This window comes from Cervus canadensis, chromosome 18, assembly GCF_019320065.1.
Source record: "Cervus canadensis isolate Bull #8, Minnesota chromosome 18, ASM1932006v1, whole genome shotgun sequence".
Classification (NCBI taxonomy): domain Eukaryota; kingdom Metazoa; phylum Chordata; class Mammalia; order Artiodactyla; family Cervidae; genus Cervus; species Cervus canadensis.
In genome coordinates, this window is record NC_057403.1 from 10,902,862 (window position 1) to 10,913,841 (window position 10,980).

The following is a 10,980-nucleotide window of genomic DNA, read 5'->3' on the forward strand; positions in this document are numbered from 1 at the left end:
TCCATCGCCAGTTGGGGCCAGTGGAAGCCGTGCGAACTTTAGAGTTGTAGGGCCTGTGTGAGAAACTTGGTAACCATTAATCTGGCAAGCATTTTCATCATTGGGCTTCATAACCTTTTTTAACTGAGTGATGTATACCCAAGGCGTGATTTCTTTTAATTTTGCAGTGGTAGGGGTCAGCAGAATTACCGTGTAGGGACCTTGCCATTTTGGGGTTAGATCTGAGTGGGACTGAGTTGTCATATAAACTCTGTCTCCTATTTGAAGGGATGGGTATGGAAGATTGGGATGTGGTTGAGGAAGTCATCCATATGTTGCCAAAGGGCATCTCGTATCTGGGCAAGTAAAGGAAAAGGAAGGTGGGATGGCAGTTTGGGACTGTCCTGGGAGGGGGGAAGACCCAAAGGTATTATGGGCCTCCCATACATGGCCTCGAATGGACTGATATTTAAGGGTGTTTTTTTGGTAAGGCCTGGACCTTTAATCGGGCTAAAGGGAGGAGTTTAGTACAGTCTTGATGAAATTCTATTGTTAATTTGGTAAGAGTTCTTTTAGGACTCAGCTCTCTCAATCTTACCGGACGACCAGGGATGATAAGGAATGTGAAACCTCTAAGGAACTTGAAGGGCTTGTGCAATATTTTGGTTGATTTGGGATGTGAACTGGGGCCCATTGTCAGACTGGAGGGAGGAAGGCATTCCAAACCTGGGGAGGATTTCAGTAAGAATAAGGTGAGCCACAGTAGGGGCTCGTTTGTTAGTAGTCGGGAAAACCTCAATCCATCCAGAAAATGTATCTATGAAGACTAGGAGAAATTTAACCCTTTTTATGGGTGGCATGTGGGTGAAACCTGAGTTAGGAATCCCCTCTCCCTCCAGATTGTAATGTTAGAATGTAATATGTTATAGACATACTTGGAGTCAGTGTAAATGTTTATCTTTTGGTCTTTGGCTAGGATCAAAGCTTGTGTAAGAGCTATCAGTTCAGCCTGCTGTGAGGATGTGTGAGCCGGGAGTGTGGCTGACTTGATGAGGCAAGGGGGGATTGTCGGGCTGTCCCTGAACTATAGTGTATCCAGCCCCGAATGGGGCTTGTTTCTGGGCACTGCCCTCTGTGAACCAGGATGAGACTGTGGGGTCAGTAAGGGGCTGATCAGTTATATGTTCAAAGGGATTAAGTGTCACACAGTCATGAGATAGGTGTCCTGCTTCTGGATCTGGTGTAGGGAGTAAGCTAGCAGGATTAAGAGGTTTACAAGGCATAAAAGAAAGGGATGGGTCAAGGAGGTGTGCCTGGAGGATTTGTAGTTGAGCAGGAGGCAGAGAAAGGAAAGCCCGATTAGAGTAAATCTTTGAAGGAACGAGGTGAGCATACATTTAGAGGAGCATTTCCGGTTAGTTTTTGGGCTTCAGGTATTAAGAGGGTGGCTGCAGCTAAGGCCTGGAGACAAGGTGGCCATCCGAGCATGATGGGATCGAGTTGTTTAGATAAGTAAGCTAGAGGCCCCCTTGCCCTCCCCCCCCCCCCTTTGGCACAGAATCCCTAAGGCATGTCCTTGTCGAATGTAGAAAAAGGAAAAAAGGCTTGGTGTAATCAGGTAAGTAAAGAGAAGGGGCCTGTAGTAAATGTTTGATGAGAGTTGGTATGGGGGTGTGGAGAGAGGTGGGGGCCAACAAAGGTCCATCTAAGTTTCCTCGAGTAGCTTGGTAGAGAGGTTTTGTGTGGAGGGCAAAATTTGGGACCCATATTCAGAAGTTTAATAGACCTAATAGAGAAGAAAGTTCCTTCTTGGTTTGGGGCCTGCGGGTCTGTGTCAAGGCTCGAAGTCTTTGAGCAGGATTATTTTGGATATGGGAGTGAGAAGCAATCCCATGTAACTGACAGTGGTAGAAGCAATTTATGCTTTGGAGAGTGAGACTCTCTAGCCCCAGTTGCCTAGGGCATTTAATACTGTCGCAGTGTGGACTAGGCAGTTACAGTGAGAGGAACAATAAATCATCTACATGTTGGAGTAAGGTAGTAGAGCCTGAGTCTAAAGTCTGTAGGTCTCTTTGGAGGGCTTGACCAAAAAAATGAGGGCTATCTCTAAATCCTTGTGGTAAAACAGTCCAAGTTAATTGTTGAGATTGATATGTGTCTGGGTCCGTCCAGGTAAAGGCAAATAGGGGCTGTGAGAAGTGGTGTAGAGCTATAGTAAAGAAAGCATCTTTGAGGTCCAGTACTGTGAAGTAGTGTGTCAGGGGAATATGTGAGAGAAGGATGTAGGGATTAGTGACCACGGGGTGTATGGTATTATGGCCTCATTGATCTTGGGAAGATCTTGAACTAGACCCCAGGAGTGGGGTCCCTCTTTGACTGCCAGTATAGGAGTATTATAAGAACAGATAGGCCTCAAAAGGCTGGCTTTGAGCAGTCGGGAGACTTGGTTTAAGTCTTTGTCCGGATTTTGTGGGCAGGGTATACTGAGTTTGGGTTATGACCTGAGAGGGATTTTAAGAAAGACCTGCATGGGGGAATGGTGTTGGGCTACTGACGGGGCTTCGGTGTCCCAGACCTGAGGATCTATCGGGGGAAGGTCATGGGGCAGGTTTTGGGAGTGAGGGCTGGCCACAGGTTCAGGTGTCATTTGGATGCAAAGAAGTGATATGGGATCTAAGAATGGGAGGTTTATAGAAGTTTGTAGCTTAGCCAGAAGATCACGTCCCATCAATGTCATTGGGCATTGAGGAACTACTATAAAAGAATGTGTTAGTGTTGTTTTGCCAAAGGAACAAAGAGGAGGGGTTATTTTGGGATAAAAAGGGATGCCTGAGGCCCCTTCAATGGCCACTTCTGAAGGTTGGAGAGGGCCCCAAAAGGAGGTTAAAAGTGAAAAGGCCGCTCCAATGTCTGTTAGGAATGAGACTTTGTGTTCGGCCACTGTGCCAATTACCCAAAGCTCTGAGTTCATCTGTATGGGGACTTGAGGTCTGGAGCTTGGGTTCCATCACTGGAATAACTCAGGCACAATTGGATCATCTCTCACCTCATCTGAGGAACCATGGTCTGGGTGCCAGGGCCCCCCTGAATCTGGTTCCCAGCCCATTGTTGTTGGGCCTGGGGTGGACCCTGAGGTTTGATGGGTAGTGTCTGAGGACAATCCTTTTCCAGTGCCCCCATTGTTTGCAGGTGGGGCAGGGTTTGGTGGGTGGCCGGAGGTTTGGGCAGGACTTAGCCCAGTGTCCCGTTTGGTTACATCTGAAGCAGGGGCCTGGAGAGTTAGGTCCCATACGGGTGGGCCAAGGTTGATGGGCCAAAGGGGTTGAATTTTTTTCTCGACTAGCTGCAGCGAATAAAGCATATTTGGCCTTTCTTTCCTTTTCTTTTTTCGCTTCTTCCTCCCCATCGTTGAAAACTTTAAAGGCTGTTTCTAGGAGATCTCGCTGAGGGGTTTCGTGGCCCTTCTCTAACTGGCATAGTTTTTGGCGAATATTGGGGGCTGACTGGCTTATGAACTGGACGTGTAGGTACAGAAGTCCAGCAGGGGTGGAAATATCTAGATTAGTGTATTTTTGGACTGCCTCAGTAAGCCGTGAAAGAAAAAAGGCAGGATTTCCATCTTTTTCTCGAGTCACTTCCCTAATCTTATCGTAGTTAACATGAATGTGAGAGATTTTTAGCATTCCTTCTAGTAAACAAGTGATCATGTGATGTAGGTACTGGATGCTGGCATCGCCTGCTTGATATGTCTACTGTGGCTCAGTTAAAGGGACTGCATCATCAGCCACCAGATTAGTCCTATCTTGGTTATGGAGCTGATCAGCATGAGTCTGGGCTGCCTGCCAGATCGGTTCCTTTTCATCGGGGTTAAAGTGGCGTTTAGGATGTAATAAAGATCATTCCAGGTTAAATGAAATGCTTGGGTAAGGCTGGGGAATTCCTTCCTATATTTAGTAGGATTTTCTGAAAAGGATCCCAATTTTTCTTCAGTTTGGCTCATATCAGTAATTGAGAAAGGCACATGAACCCGTATAGGGCCGTCAAGTTCTGCTAACTCTCTGAGAGGAAAACTGTTTGCTTTGGGTCCTGGCCGATGGAAGGGGGGTTGGAAATCTCTTTTGGGGTTTCGGAGTCATCGCTTCCTGTTTTGGAGGAGGAAGGGCTAGGGTGGGGTCTTGTCTCTGGAAGCCTCATCTCTAGGGCGGTAGGGAGGAGGCTCATCTGCTGGATCAAAATCGGGGGCTGAGGGTTTAGTGGGCCTTTTGGGGGCTTTAGATTTAGATTTTTTTGTAGTGGAGGGGGAGAGAGAGCAGAGGAGGATTTGATAGGTAGAACAGTCCTTGCAGAGAGAAGGATGGCTTTTAAGGTCCCAAAAAGCTTGAATATAGGAGACCTCCAACCATTTGCCATTCCATTTGAAGAAGTTTGTGAAATCTGATAAAATATTGAAATTGAAAGTCCCGAGCTCAGGCCAGCAGTTTTGGTTATCCAGTTTGTGTTGAGGCAAAATTTGAGTGCAAAGTGACTCGAGCTTATGAACCTTGAGATCGGTCAAGAGTGGAGGTTTGAGGTTTTGTTTCACGCAGGCCGAGGGAGAGTCCTGCGGGACGGATTGGCTTGACCCCATAGCAAATGGCTAGCGACTACCCGGTCGAGAAAAAAAGTCGTCATCTAATCTTTTGACTGGGCAAAGAGAGACTCTGAAGGAGGGAGGGGCGTCCCCCAAGTACCTCCCCCAGAGGGCCTTTTGACCAGAGGGTTCCCCAGGAACCCGGAAAGAACGATAGTCTATGGCGCCCTAGAGTACCGTCCGAACTTCCCTGGGCTACTGGGTCAGGTGAGGATTCGTGGCAGATGGAGGGAGGTCTAATGGCAAAGGCCTCTGTCCTGGGGTTGGTCAGTCTCACGGAAAAGAAAGTGTAGAGGAAAGAGGAAAAGAGAGAGAGAGACAAATATTCCTTGGGGGACATGGAAAACCCAATAAAGCCCTTACACAGGACTTGTACCGCTCACGAAGGCGCAGGGTGTCCTCTCGAGGAAGTCTTGAAAGCCTGGGCAGGAAAGTGAGCTTGGCAGGCTTCCATGCTCTGAAGAGGTGGAGAACGAGAAGGAACCTCAGCCTCCTGGGTTTCGGCACCAAATATGTAGGGTAAGGGAGTTAAACACGAGGTTCAGAAGAAGAACGAGACCAGCACTTTACAGAAACAGATCACCTTTAATGAGGCAAGAAGGGGCAGCAGTCAGATCAGTGAGCTGCTACACTAACCCTAGAAAAGAGTGAGTATATATAGGCATATATGTGGAAATCTATTGTCTTAAGGGGGCCTGTCCTTCTCTGAGGTTGTTTGGAGTAGTTATCTCTTAAACAGCTCGGTCAAGGAATTCTGGAGATCAGCCAGAGCCTGGGACTGCCTGGGAGCTGGGCATAATCAACCTTAATATCCATTTTTTTCTTGGGGTGAGAGAGTTCTTTGTTTTGCATAGAATGGAGAGGACTCGGATGGGAGTTTTAACTCCAGGCTATTTTGAGCCATGTAATTTTCCTTCAGTATAGGGTTGCCAAATCTATTTTCAAAAAAGGGGGGTGTACATCTTGGAGTGTTTTTTAAAAGCTTTATTTAGGTATAATTTACATGTAGTAAAGTGTACATCTTTAAAGTGAAATATTGAGACTTTCCTGGTGGTACAGTGGATAAGAACCCACCTGCCAATTCAGGGGACACAGGTTCAATCCCTGGTCCAACAAGATTTCACAAGCCTTGAGGCAACTGAGCCTGTACACCACAACTACTATTTACTTTCCTTTATAATAGATACCTTTACATTTTCTATAATTTATATGATGGAATCCTTAAATGTTGCTTTTTATTCTGTAATTATTTTATGTGATGTTATATTTGTAATATAGATGTTATATGAGTGGTTCATCACCCTCCTTTTTCTTGGTTCAATCCTCATTAGATATACTGCTATTTAACCATTCACTTGTTCATGACAAACCCAGACAGCATATTAAAAAGCAGAGACATTACTTTGCCAACAAATGTCTGTTTAGTCAAAGCTATGGTTTTTCCAGTAGTCATGTATGGATGTGAGCGTTGGACTATAAAGAAAGCTGAGTGCTGAAGAACTGATGCTTTTGAACTGTGGTGTTGGAAAAAGACTCTTGAGAGTCCTTGGACTGCAAGGACATCAAACCAGTCCATCCCAAAGGAAATCAACCCTGAATATTCATTGGAAGGACTGATACCAAAACTCCAATACTTCAGTCACCTGATCTGAAGAACTGGCTGACTGGAAAAGACCCTGATGCTGGGAAAGATTGAAGGCAGGAGTAGAAGGGGACGACGGGGGATGAGATGGTTGGATGGCATCACTGACTCAATGGATATGAGTTTGAGCAGGCTCCGGACATTGGTGATGGACAGGGAAGCTTGGCATGCTGCAGTCCATGGGGTCGCAAAGAGTCAGACACGACTGAGTGATTGAAATGAACTGAAACATTCACTTGTTTATGCGCATTTTGGATATTTCCAGATTTTGACTGTAGAAAATAAATTGGTGCAAACATTTGTATACAGTTTTTATAAGGATATTTATTTCATTTATTTTTTGGTCAAAGACTATTGCTGTGTCTGAATCATGAGGCACGTGACTATTTAGCTTTTGAAGAAGCTAACAATTTGTGACCTAATAATTGTGTTTTTTTAACATTCTTTCCAGCAGTGTATGAGGGTTCCAGTTTCTCCACATCCTAGTGAATACTTAATTTGGTCAGTCGTTATTAATTTTAGCCCTTTTAGTAAGTTTATCATGCTGTCTCACTGTTTTGTTTTTCTGTAAGAATTCATGATTAGCATTTTTCCCCAGATGTTTGGTCTCTTTTTTCATTTGCTCTATCTTGTGAAATACCCACTTTTATCTTCTGCCTACTTTATGAACTTTGGCATTTTCATGTGGTTTTTTTTTTTTTTTAACAAGTAGGACAAAGATGTACATTGAAGAGTCATCCATCTTCACTTGTTGAATAATGTGATTGTTAAGATTTGCTTTCAGTGCTGGAAGAATGTGTCCTGAGTTTTTTCAGTTTTTATTATGCACAGTGTAATGGACACATGTACCATACATTTTTAAGATTAATATACCCTGGGAATTTCCTGATGGTCTAGCAGTTAGGACTTTGCTCTTTCCCTGTCTGAGGCTCAGGTTCAGTCGCTAGTTGGGGAACTAAAATCTCACAAGCCTCATGCCACACTGCCCAAGCGGGGGAAAATAAAGATTAATCGGCCCCTAATATGTCTTTCATCAATTTCTGAAGTCCAGACTGAATAATAAACCCTTGCTTTGTAGTGTTTGCCCATTTTCCTGCTCCATTATGGGGGATGGTGGGTTGGAGCAGGACTGTTAGATGGATTAAGTGCCATCAGGCTGGACAGTACATCTCAAAAGCCCAGTGTGGAGGGAAATAGGAGGGCAGGGGTCAGTCTCTCCAAGCCTGGGTCAGGCAGACTGGGTTTGCAGCCTAGTTGTTGGGTTCACATCCGATCCCTTTGCCTTGACTCACAGAGAAATGACAGCCACCCACCCTCTACCCTCCCTGACCTCCTGGAGGCAGGGATAAGGAGAGATCCTGTCGCCTGGTCTTTAGAGGAGCTGAGGAGCCGAGGCGCCCGTTCCCCGTTAGGAGGGTGTGGCAGTGGTGACACATTGCGCCCAGCCACCCTGCGCTCCTCACAGTCCAAGCTGATGCCGTGGAACCGCCCTCAGGGCGGCCAGTGCTGCAGACACTGAGGTGTCAACGTGGGTTTTCCACCTGAGAATCTGCAGGTGACTTATTGGAGCGCCTTCAGGCTCAGTTCCTGACTGGGATTTGCGGGCAAATCTTCGTGAGAATCAATAAAGAGAGACTGGGACTTGACCATGCAGGGTCCACAGGTTCCATCCCTGGTAGAGGATCTAAGATCTCACGTGCTGCCGGGCAAGCCCATGCATTGCAACTGAAGAGCCAACATGCTGCAACTAAGATCAGACACAGTCAAATACATGAATATTAAAAAAATAAAATAAAAATTAAAAAAAAAATAAAAACAAAAAAAAGCACCCCTGACTCAAAGACCCCGCGGGAGTAGATGTGAGTCTTGTCCCCCGCTCCCTTGCTGGGTGCCCTGCAGTAAATTTTGTACTTTCTTTCATCGCCACCAGGTGGCACTAGATCGGCTTTGTGGAGCCAGTGGACTAAGTTGCATTTAGCAACACAAACACTTGGGTGATCCATTGCAGACTGATCCCACAGATTCTAGTGTGGCTCCTTTATGAGGAAGAAAAGCCGCGTCTCTGTCCTTAGAACTGGAATCATCGTTTTCCAGCGACGCTCATTGTGGAGCTTAGCCTTTTCTTTTTCTCCTGAAAGTCTCATAGGGAGAGCCCTTGCCTGTGACTTGCGCGTGTGTCCGAACCACATTACCCAGGATGCTCAGAGTAAAGGGCAGCATGGGTAACGAATGAATTATCAGGAAACAGGCAGTTTCCGTTTAAAGAACACTTCGTTGGGGCGGGGCTTCTGGCCTCTTCCCTAAGGCGGCCGTTTTAACTGCTCTAGGTCTGTTCAGGTCCGGAGGCCTGTTAGGACCGGGCGATGGGACCGAGAACGTTCAATGGGAGGGGCTGTCGTCGCTACACAGAGACGGGTCTGAGCTTCGGCGACGCCGCCCGGGGACCACCTCGCCCGAGTCTCCCCGCCGTTCCTGGCCCCGCTCCGCCCAGAGTCGCTGGCGGCGGCGGCGCTGAGGGACCAGGCTCAGGTAAACGTCGTCCTCCGGGCTCGCACCGCCCTCACCCCACCGGACACGAAAGCCCCGAGTGCGAGGCTCCTGCTCACGTGCCCGCAGCCCAGGCCGCGGGCTCCAGGACGGTGAGGCGGTCGTGGGTGGGAGCCCTGTGTGTGATGGACTGTGTGATGGCGAGTGGGACAGGGTGATGGGCGGAGGGACCCGCAGTTGCAGAGGCTTGGAGGCCGGACTGGGGCTGGAGGATTCAGGAAACCTGGATCCATCTCATGTCTGCAGGACCCAGACAATGAGAAGCGGAGTCATGCCCGGACTGTCAGGCTGAGGGTTGTATCTTTATTGTCGGGACCTAAGAAGGTGTGGGGAGAAGGACGTGGCAACCCACTCCAGTATTCTTGCCTAGAGAATCCCATGGACAGAGGAGCCTGGTGGGCTGATGTCCATGGGGTCGCACAGAGTCGGACACGACTGAAGCGACGTAGCATACATGCATGCATTGAAGAAGGAAATGGCAACCCACTCCAGTATTCTTCCCTGGAGAATCCCAGGGATGGAGGAGCCTAGTGGGCTGCCGTCGCACAGAGCCTGTGGGGTCGCACAAAGTCGACACGACTGAAGCGACTTAGCAGCAGCAGCAGCAGGAAGGTGTGGAGAGTTTTGGACAAAAAGGGGAACAGGATTTACATTTGCTTTTAAAATGTTTCCCAAGGCTATTCAAAGGAAAAACAGATTTGAGGGGAGTGATGAGAACGCTGAGGCACTAGGAGGTTGAATCTTCGTTCAAGGTCACACTGCTGGTAAGGAGTGACAAAGTGCACGGAGGCACAGAGGTCAGACAGGTCAGACGACCAAACTGAGGTCAGCTGGCTCGGGCTAGGCAAGGATGCGTGTGGGGTGGCATGAGCCTCAACCTTTCTGTCCCCACTGTTACATTTTTCTAAGGTCTGTCTCTTTCCACAGAGTCCCAAGGCTGCAGAAGTACTTAGAGAACAAAACGGTTATGTAGAGGGTGTCTTAGTTCCTTTCTGGCTCTAACCCTCATTCAGATATTTTCTGGTTTGTGGTGTCCGGGGACTCTTAGGTGCGTTTTCCCAATCCTTGGTTCTGGGCACCCTAGAGAAATGCCGTGCCCAGAGTCTTAAGTCCATATTAGAGGTTATATGGAGGTATTTCCATTTCTGGAAACCATCGTAAAGTAGTGTGGAAAGTTAACCCAGGAGCTGGTACCGCCATGTGCAAATACTTAGTATTAAAATTAAGGTGGGAGTGTTGAGGAAGCACAGGTTTCCTTATCTGGTATGAACACAAAAAGAAATAGAGGATGAACACCTGAGAAATTGAGCATCTATTCTGGAGGTATTGGGTGGTTTCGATCAGAGGAGGGAGGTGATATTATCACGGTCTTAAAAAGTTATCTCTGACTGTATGTAGAGTGGAGAACAGACCATGGGAGTGAGAGGAGTGAGGCAAATCCCGGTAGAGGCTACTGACATAGTCTAGGTGAGAGTTAATGGGCCAGAGTTGTGGTTTAGTAGATGAGGTTGATGGAGAAGGAAATGGCAACCCACTCCAGTACTCTTGCCTGGAAAAATCCCATAGACTGAGGAGCCTGGTAGGCTGCAGTCCATGGGGTCGCTAAGAGTCAGACACGACTGAGTGACTTCACTTTCACTTTCATTCATTGGAGAAGGAAATGGCAACCTACTCCAGTACTCTTGCCTGGAAAAATCCCGTAGACTGAGGAGCCTGGTAGGCTGCAGTCCATGGGGTCGCTAAGAGTCAGACATGACTGAGTGACTTCATTTTCACTTTCATTCATTGGAGAAGGAAATGGCAACCCACTCCAGTGTTCTTGCCTGGAGAATCCCAGGGACAGGGGAGCCTGGTGGGCTGCTGTCTATGGGGTCGCACAGAGTTGGACACGACTGAAGCGACTTAGCAGTGCAGAGCAGATGAGGTTGAAGTCTGGATGCATGTTCTGAAAAGGGGCAACTAGGTTTTCTAGTTTGGATGGTGAGAAGTGAAACAGAGAAATCAGAGATTACCCCAGGGTGTTTGGTCTTAGATCTGTAGGGATGGAAGCTCCAACTGAGATGAGGAAGTTGATAGTGTGAGTAATAATCACTGGGTTTATCAGAAGCTTTATTTTGACCATATTAAGAGTCTGAGGTATTTCAGGGACCAGTAAGTGTAGGCATCAAATTGGCAGCTGGAC